Genomic DNA, 8723 nt, shown 5'->3' with positions numbered 1-8723 from the left:
TTATTGTATGTAAACTTAAGCATGTATATGAGATATACAAGAGGATCATGCCTTAAGTGATAACCTAAAAAGGTCAGTAGTATAAGGATTAAGGAGGGATACCTGATCTTGGTGATACTATGGATACAACCTGCTTTGTAGAGGTTTACAAGTGTTGTGAACTACTATAGATGGTAGATCCTGACCATTCATGTGAAGACATGCGAGCAGAGGTGTCCTATACAAAGAGTTTATATAAGATCGGACCACGAGATTATTCATCTCTTTATATAACGCTGTTGATACTTTAGACTTACATCTCACCTAAACGACCATAGGTGACATGACCTCAATCCTGAGTGTTTTGGGAACTCCTGCCTTTGAGGGCGGTCCTTTGATTAGTATGGGTTAGAGTAGCCAGATTGCCAACTCAACATGCCTACCTTTTTGGGGATTCGTTTGATTTGGGAGCTGGGAACTCAGTTACACAAGAAGGAATTCACTCCTTCCCCAAAGCAAAGGTAAGTAGATAGATTGCTCCCTTAAGGGCTGATTCCAAGTCTTGAACATAGTGGCCACAACTTCTCTTTAGAAGAGAGGACTCAGTCATAGTAGGACTATGGCTTATGTTCATTAAAAGGATCAGTGGTACTTAAGGAGTTAGATGTAACTTCAGGGGTATAACGGTTATTGGCCCAGCTGTACTTACGAGCGATCTGTGAAGGGTTATTGCACTATTGATTGGTTGTATGGACACAAAATATATCTGTAGTAAGGAGAGTGCAACTATCAGTCTTTTATGGAGTGCACGACAGTTAACAGAGGGTGGATACCATGACTAAAGAGTTTAGTCAATTATTCACGTACCGTTGGAGCTTCAAGCTACAGTTCCATGAGGTCCTATTGATAGCTCAATGGATTCATGTTGAGAATCAGTTCTTGGTGTTGATTTGAAATGTTTAAATTGATAAAAGGAAATTTGATTATATATGATACGATTGGTATGAGTATGAGATACATCAAGTGGAGGATTAATGTAAATGAGATTTAAATTAAGTACCATGCAAAAGAAAAAGAACTATGGTTTATATGTTTCATGAGATGAAATATTAAAACTATAGGTTATAAATATAATATGGTAAGCTGGTTATCATATATATTTATAATAATATTAATTATTGGATAATTATATATTTTTCTCTAATAATCAATTGAGTGGGAGGTTATTGGTGGTTTCATGATAACCGTGAGATAAAAGGAAAAATGTTTTCCTAAATTTAGAAGTGTTGCTATTCTCGGAAAAGAACTCACGGATTGTTGTCAAGTGAATTGGTTTTCACTAAACGATAGTTGAAAGAAAGGCTAAACGATCATGGAGTGACACAATACGATAGTTCACTCAGCTGGTCGTAGCTAAACAATCGCAGGGCTTTTTCTATACGATAGATTTTCTTCTTCTAAACAATTAAGCATTCGTCTATATGATAGACACTTCTTATCTCCCACTTGCTCAACTTCTTATCTCCCACTTGCTCAATCATCTATATGATTGTTATTCCTCTGGTCTCTTCCTCTAACAAGTCCACACAGAGCCCACACTTCTGGATTCTCACACCGAGAATATCAAGGTAGCCATTGTGGTGGTGTCCTCACTCAACTCGACTCAGTTCGAGGTTTTAGAGGCCGATCGTTGGGTTCGTGATCTTGGAGATCGTTGAGTTCGTGTTTGCTATCGATCGTGTTGTGTTACGGCCGTTGCGTTCGAGCGTTCATATGTTGCTATCTTGGAGACTGAACGAGCGTTCGTGATTGAGGGAGTTTGAAGCACGAGTCTTCAAAGGTATGATACTTTATCCCTTGATCTCATTGTAACTCATGTTGTAATTTTGTATGGTGCATGACCTATAAGTTTCCATTTCTTGACTGTAATTGTGTATGTTCAATTTCAAATGGAGTTTGGAATGATCATACTGTTGCTCATGGAAATCCTCATATTTGATTTCCTTTAATTGGTATTAGATCCAGGTTGTTCTAATATTCCAAATTTCATTTCTGTTTTGAACTTCTTTTACAGTTGTGGTAGTTTTTCTGCATTTGTGTTTAACTGTTAAATGTGTTTGTGGATGGTGTTGATGAATGTTTATGGGTTAATTACCTCTGTTTAAAGATTTCTTTTGATTACAAAGTGTTAATTTGTAAGGGCCCCTGTGTTTTTAGACATAATTAACAAGCAATCGAGTCTATAATTCAAAGTGTTTGAGTTTGTCGAGTCGTTCATGATGAAGTTTCGAAGCATGAGATGCGGTTCTCAGCGAGGAAGAAGACCAAGAGTGTCAGTCGTATCGTGTAGCCTCAGGTAAATGATCGTTGGGATTTAGCTAAATGATCGTGTAGATTTTCTACGCGATCGTGTAGTATTTAATAAACCATCATTTGGCTATGCTAAACGATGGGATAAAGTGTTTTCTCTATCGCGTAGCATTGGTTTCCCGATCGCGTAGACGTTGAAGGTAAACAATTTAGTGGGAGCATTTGATGCTCATTGTTTAATAAAAGATGCGGGCACTAAACGACCGTGTAGTTAGCATGCCTCATCACATAGTTACTGGCTACACGATCACACGGTATATGGTACTTAGGTGCTCGCTCAAAATTCGTTTAGACGATTGTGCTTCACTACATCGTTGTCGTTTAGACGATCGCTTAAGGTTTGCGTTGTGCATTGTGCGTCGCACGATCACATACCTCATGCTTCATCACATAGTAAATGTACACGATCATTGCTAAACGATTGTTTAGCTTTGGAAGTGTAGGTAAACGTTTGAGTAAAGTGTTTATTCTTTCGTGTAGACGATCACAACGAAGATGGTACACGATCAGTGGAGACGCAGACTTCGACCGGAGGGTTCAAGACCCGGTTCACCTGTTTGAACCGAAGACTCTTTGCATTTGTAATAGTTAGCTTTGGTTTTGGTATTTTAGAGGCAAATTATCCCCGTTCATCAACTTTTGCTTAATATACATGAGATGTATATGTTTTATATGGCTGATAACGTATAGAAATACAAGTTATTTATACTATTTTGTTTAGATATTGCGGCTAAAAGAAAGGAAAGTTGCGTCAATAGTATAGAAATTGGCTAAGAAATGCGAAAATTATAAAATGTTGTCAATACACCCACTAACACCATTGCAATGATAGAATAGAATGTTTCAGTTTCTGTTTGCAGGAAATCAGTCACCGCATGCATTCGTGGCTTAAAGTTAAAGTGAACAACGCATCTACGTCGCATTGCGTCCATCAATCAAAAACGAAGAAATGATCAACGCAATGATGTGCATGCGAAAATCGATCAAGAGCTCTAGCGATCAACAAAATTTTAACTGCATGCGGTAATAAAAAATAACACCGCATGCGGCGATCAATCGAAGATGTAAAGAGCAACGCATTTGCGGAGGATTCTGATAAGTATACAGCTTTCAGTTGTGCATTTCTGATGGGTTGATTGTGTAACAGAAAGAATTTCTCATTCCGCCATTTTAGGAACTACCATAACCATACAGTGGAGACCACACATTCAAAGAGCCAAGCCTCACCTATAAATAGGTTCTGCAAATTCACTGAAAGACATACATGGATACATAGAGACATGCATATACTAATTCTGAGAGAGAGACTGGTCTGAAGCGACTTACAGAGTAGATCCGGGCGAACCACGAGAAAAGGCCGAGAGTGCATCTCCGAGCAGAGAATCCTTCCAATTCCCGTAGTTGAAGCTTTATGCGAAGGTCAATTCTACTAGAAAAGCAAGCCTGAGAGGGAAGCTTTCCTCTTCACTACTTCCACACGCCGGCAAGCAGAACCTCCGTTCAAAATCTGTGTCAAGACATTGACACTCCTTTTGTATTTGTTTCTAATCTCTATTTCATCATCTGTATTCACCTTCTCTAATCTTTCATTCACACCATGTATCAGATGCTTAATTTTAGTATTAAATGTTATGATAATTTCCATTGTCATCTCTCTGTCTCTTTCCATACACCCATAATCCATTTTCTCCATGATATGTTCTTAATCCCATGGGTAAATAGCAAGAATTAAGCGAGTAAGTTAATTTGTGTTAAGGAAATAATTAAATTTAGCTAAAGCATGCTTGACAGCATCTTCACTTGTGAGAGTAGAAGTGAAGATATTATTCCGCCTATCGAGAGAAGGTTGGAAGAATGCGTTAACTAAAGCAAGAAGTATTTCCAGAGATGGAAACAAACTTGCGTTCATCACATTCATCCCTGTTTCACCATAGAGATATGGGAACACGGCTGATCACCGAGAGGTGTACGCCAAGGGAAAGCGGAACCTTAATTGCATCTTTAGCACAATTAACAAACTTGCGATGTTTTTACTATTTACTCTTTCTCTTTTTGCTTCATTCATAAAGACTTGCCATCGCATACATCGATTCTTTGTACAACTTCACAGTCAATTCTCGACCTCAGTATCATGTATCATGTATCTTGTATCTTGTATCATATTAGTTAGGATTTATTTTATTAACGCATTTTTACTTCACCGCAATTTATGTTTCTTTATAAATCAACATTCTTTATTCATTGTAAATACCGGTCTCATGTATCACATCAGTAGCACATTAACGAAAATAATCCCTGTGTTCGACATTGGATTATTCTGAGAAACTTGCATTGAAATTATACTTGGTTTCAGTGCAAGGAAACTTGTGACACGCACTACTCCATCGCATACAACGAGCATATTATTAAAAACACATATATTTAGACGTAGTATCGCATAGAAATTCTCTTTATCGCAAGCACTTGAGCGCATATTTAGCACATCATTCGTTTCATTCATCAGCCATGTGTTAAAGTAGATAAAGAGATTAAATTTATGTCATCAAGTTTATGGTGCCGTTGCCGGGGGCATGAGCTTGTAGCACATTATCTATCATCACAGTGCATGCATAACAAGGAATTAATTTTCTGTCACCAATGGCATAGTGTATGACATATAGATTTGAAACCCACCTTAGGTTGTGCAATTATTCATGCATCATGTATTATAAGTGTTATAATATAGCATGATGAAATTACAAGAAAGCATGTGTATGCATCATAAAATATAAGAGTTATATTTATGCATGTAGTAAGCATATTCATGCATCATCTTTATATTATAAGTGTTATAGTATAAGGGTATATGGAAGCATGTTTGCTTGGTTCGTTGCTGTTTTGTATAAGTGTTATATAAAAGTAGCAATGAATGAACACTGCATGGAGCATGACACTTAGGTTGTTTGTAAGCGTTATGAATGCCTTGTATGTGTTTTTTTTTTTGCATTGTGAATGGTTTTGGTTGTTTCTGTTATAAGTGTTATAATGAAAATTAGAACTAAAATTGATAAGAAAGAGTTGCATGCGGACTTAGGTGAACTCATATTTTAAAAGGCTTTAAAATTGGATTGAGATAGACCTAAGTTCAAGGTTCTAATGGGATTAGAAACCTAGTTTAATCTTTTAAATTGGTTTAATATGATTAAATTGATTGGCATAAAAGATTAAAATTATATTAAATCTATCTATAAGGGACCTTTGTCTAAGGCGGGTTCTGTTTAGGCTGGGGTACTTAAGTTGATGGAAATGGAACACCTCTACCATGGAACCTACCTGAAAAGGTGAATTAGATAGATTTTCTGCAAGCATGCGACAGTTGGTCAAAGTCTCTGTTAAAGAGTTTAATGGATGATGACCAAAAGTTTTTCAACTATCTAAGGTAAAAGTTACTCTTGGGCAAACCTAAAAAGTCACTTAGTTAAAATCCTTAGCCATTTTTTTTCTAAGTAAATTAAACCCTAGATTATAAAATACTCAGTGGGAGGAAGATATATAGGTGATATGTCAATGATTCCACTCATGTTTCTCCTTGAATGTTCACGCATAAGATTCATGCTTGGTCTCATGGTACCCTAGGAACATCTACCTTCGGATGGTGTTTGCTTGTAAGTACAGCTAGGTCAAATTACTGTTTTGCCCCTATAGTTACATCTAATCCTTAGGTACCACTGATCCCTCTAATGATCAATAGATCATAGTCCTACTATGACTAAACCTCTCTCGAGCCAGGAGAGGATGTGGTACCACATTATTCAAGACCCGGAATCAGTTCTTAAGGGAGTAATTTATCTACTTACCCCTGCTTCGTGGAATGAGTGAATTCCATCTTGTGTAGTTGTATTCCCAGCCCCCAATCAGACGATTCCCCAAGATGGTAAGCTTGTTGAATTGGCGATCTGGCCACTCTCACCCATACAAATCAAAAGACCGCCCTTGTAGGCAGGAGTTCACAACTCACTCAGGATTCAGGTCATGTTAACTATGGTCATCCTGGTGAAATGTAAGTCTCTATTATGAACGATGTTATATAATGAGGCTAAACATTTCGTGGTCCGGTCTCATACAAACTCCTTTAAATAGAGTATCCCCACTCGCATGTCTAATACATGAATGATCAACATCGGATCATTTGTAGCACTTTACAACAATTGTAACACCTACAAAGCGAGTCATACTCGTAGTGTCACAGGATAAGGTACCTAGCCTTATCTATCTACTATAGACCATTTCGGTTATCACTTAAACATGATCCACCTGTATGTCTCCACATACATGTTTAAGTTACAAAGATAACCTTGGATGTTAGTTTCTTGGTTTGTGGTTAATGCAACTAAAATATCATATCTTTTATATACAAAGTGAATAAAATATGATATATTTTATTAATCACATAAAGAGTTTGTTCATACAATGTTTACAAACTATAGGATCCTACGAGATTTAGGGCATCAACCCCAACATTAATTACATTCTAGCTCGTGACAGACCTGGACTCTTCTGCTACCTGCAAAGGAAAACATAAAAGAAAAGCGTGAGCCTTAAGCTCAGTGAGTGGCAACATCTCAAAGAGTCTCTATCAACTTATAAACATATAAGCATATCATAACATGAGGTTACTACACAATCCTTTATCTCGAATGAGTCTGTTTCTACTCTACCTACATATATGGTAGATAGTCAAACTCATTGCTCATAATCTCGTTATAGATATTATGTCTCCTATGTGCACATAGATCCCTCTTTTATGGGCTCAGAAACTAGGCTTGTCTGCCTTCTGACCATCCCACTCAAGAATTCCTTCCACAAATTCAGGAATTAGGCTTCATGACCCTCTGACCATCTTCGGAGGTTCAGCCACAAGCTCAGAAACTAGGTCTCATGGCCTCCTGACCATCCCAAGCCTCATATTCTCATTCTTGTCTAGGCTATTCATGCTACAACAAAACATAGAATCTAAAGGGTATGCTTAAATTCCTTAACAGAAAATCATTCACAGTTTAATCACAGGAACCTTCTTCTCCTTGCAAGTTCCTTGGTTTCCCCTGGTTCCTTCTTAACTCCCGAGCTTGAACTGTTGGGAATGTCTAAAAACTCGCAATTCGTAAATGTTAGAAACATATTCTTTTTATCAATAAAAGTATTGAGTATTTCGTTCAATAAATTGTTATTGATATTGCATTATGTTATAAAAATCTAATAAACAAATTCATGGCTTTAATATGAATACTTTAACTTTATGTGGAGACATAAAAGTGGATCAAGCTTTAGTATATAGCCAAAACGGTCTATAAGTATATAGATGAGATTGGGTACCTCATCCTGGTAACACTATTGGATGCGGCCCACTTTGTATACTGATGCAAATGATGTGATCCCAAAATCATTCATGTGGAGACATGCGAGTGGGAACATCCTATGCAAAGGATGTTTGCATAAGACCGGACCTCGAAATAGTCACTTTTCTTTATATTGATCGTTTACTATTAAAATTAACTATTTCAAATTGGATGACCTAGGGTAACTCGATCTTAATCCTAAGCTAACTATGAACTCCCATTTATTCGGGATTATCCTTTGATCTGCATAGGTGAGAGTAGTCCAACAACATTGCTCAATAAGCCTCCCATTTTGGGGATAAAATCGGATAGATAGTTTTGAACATAGTCCTACAAAAAAGATTCACTTTCACCCGACTTAGGGTTAGTAGATAGGTTGTTCTCTTAAGTATTGATTCCTGGTCTTGAACAAGGGGGCTCCACCCTCTCATGATCGAGAGGGTCATGGTTTATTAGTTGGACTATAAACCAATTGTTCAATAGAGGATCAGTGGGAGCTTAAGGAGCAAAATATATTTATAGAGGTAAACGAAAATTTTGACTTTACTGTAAATACGAATGACCTGTGAACGATCGACTTACTGATTATGGTTAAAGTGGACAAAAATATATCTACAGTGTGGAGAGTGCAACTATTGAGCTATAGTGGTATGTCTCGGTAGTTAATGAATATTGATTAATTCGATCTAAAGAGTTTAGCCAATTAATCTCAAATCATTGGAGTTCATGATATGTAGGTCCATAAGGTGCTTCTACTAGCTCACAAAATTATATCTTGGATGAGTGAATTGAGCATATTTGAAAAGTTCAAATTCGAAATTAGGGTTTTGAATTTGAAGTATTCAAATTCAATTTAGGGTTTGATTAATTGTATTGATATAATTAAACGTTGAACTTATCGAAATTAAATGTAATTGGAGAGATTAGAATATTTAAATATTGAATTACATTAATAAGATTCATACAAATTAGGTATTTAATTAATTTAATATTTGATAT

The sequence above is a fragment of the Benincasa hispida genome, chromosome 1 (genome assembly GCF_027475165.1).
Source record: "Benincasa hispida cultivar pf3 chromosome 1, pf3_genome.v1.1, whole genome shotgun sequence".
NCBI lineage: Eukaryota > Viridiplantae > Streptophyta > Magnoliopsida > Cucurbitales > Cucurbitaceae > Benincasa > Benincasa hispida.
This window is presented reverse-complemented; position numbering follows the sequence as displayed.